Source organism: Morus notabilis, unplaced genomic scaffold (genome assembly GCF_000414095.1).
Source record: "Morus notabilis unplaced genomic scaffold, ASM41409v2 Scaffold49, whole genome shotgun sequence".
NCBI lineage: Eukaryota > Viridiplantae > Streptophyta > Magnoliopsida > Rosales > Moraceae > Morus > Morus notabilis.
In genome coordinates this window covers 270,514-272,493 of record NW_010358054.1, presented here as the reverse complement: position 1 = coordinate 272,493, position 1,980 = coordinate 270,514, and positions in this window count along the sequence as shown.

Sequence of the window (1,980 nt, the reverse complement as noted above, 5' to 3'; positions counted from 1 at the left end):
GTGAGATATAATAAGGTTAAATTGCGCATTATCTACAAAATATTCATAGAAGGATAGATTTTTTAAATATTTATTAAGAGAATATTAATTGGATGGGGTATCTATAACTTTGAGAGAGGGGGGGAGGATATAACTACTCGTCACGTATCCATCAACGTTGTACTTTTGTAGACGCATCACAAAAGGGCCTTCAGTTGCATAGACGTTTACAACCTCATGACAGTGATAACTTTTCAGCACGCAAAAAACAAATACGTACAAAGTGAATGACGATAGATACTTATATATTTATAAAATACATTTTTGGGTGCATACAATATCAGCTAAAATTTTAGCATTTTGGCACACGAATTTACCGTTACATTGAAGATGCTCTTAAGAAGAATGCTTACGGCGGTCTCTTGAGATGGGATACCATCAGAGAGGAAAACATCCCAAGTTAGAGCTTACAAAATATGCATCTCAAATCTCAAATGATCTACTATATCTTTTATAGACGAGAAAGGCCTCATTAAAATCCGGTTCCTTTAGTAAAATAACAAAGGAAAAACCTAAAAGATCAGAGAAAAAAGAGTGCACGAATAAGTATGGGTCTTTAGAGGATGAACGATGACAAAAATGATCATGAAGAAACATGCTTTTTTTATAACCGAAATTAATTTTTTTTATAATTTTTAAAAAATGGCAATTAATTAATTTTTAATTAAACATTATTATGTTACATACTGAATAGAATTTATTAAGATACATTAAAAGTGAAATATAAATTAATATTAAAAATAGTAAATCTAAATAAATTTATAAAATATATTATGAATACTACATGAAGTGCATATATAATGTTCAAAAAAATATAGAAGTCTAAATAAAGTGAAAAATAAAAAAGTACATATAACGGAACTAATTGTCTAAGTTTGTAGCATTGTCAGCATCTGAATCATCATTAGGACCGTCATCATCTGAAGGAGGCAGAGGAGCGTCTAGGTTAACTGGTTCTGGATGATCAATCGTAGGTAATTGGATGTTGGGCTGCAATTTAGCTATCAACTCTAACACCTTCTAACTAAATTTCGGCAACATAACGGCTTATTTTTCTTATGATCCGAAAATCTAAACCTGCAGAAAAATAACTTTAAAAGATTTCGGCACACCATAGCTGCAAGATGTGCCATCCAGAACAAGAATCACAAACATATACTAAATTTTAACAATATAAGAAAATCATAGTTCAAATATCAAAATCATAATCCCAAATTCATACAACCAAAAACTACAACAATTTTAAACTAAAGTACAATAAATACAAAAAAATTTACAAAGTTTAAACCCACTAAATGGGGGCTGAAAATAGCGGGATTATGTCAGAGGAACCGGGCAAACAACGACGAAGGCGTAAAGTCAAACGCCTACATCAAATTGAAACATCAAACATAATTTAACGTGACCAAAATTAACATTTTAAATAATGTAAATTAACATTCTAGAGTAACATATTTGAATACACAAAACAATTTCATTCCTCTGCATTAAATCTAATTATGTTAACAAATAATGTAAATTAATAAATTAACCACTAGTTCAAAAATAATTCTAAATTAACGTCATAAACTAACATTTACACAGCCTCATAGTAAATGTTTAGAAACTTCATTTAGATATTTTTACAAACACTTTACAAACAACTCAACAAAACACATAAAAACAATAAAAAAGTTATCGGAGTGTGTAAAACATACCGGTAAACGTCAAACGGTGAGGCGGCGACGGACAATTTGGCGCGGCGGTGGTGGAATCCGGCCGGCGGTGGTAGCGGCGAGCAAGGGAAGAGAGAGAGAGAGAAGGGAAGAGAGGGAGAGAAGGAAAGAGAGAGAGAGAAGAGGAGAGAGGAGTGGCGGGGGCGGAGCAGCGGCGGCGGCCGGAGAGGGGAAGAAGGGAGAAGGGAAGAGAGAGAGAGAGAGAAGGGAAGAGAGGGAGAGAAGG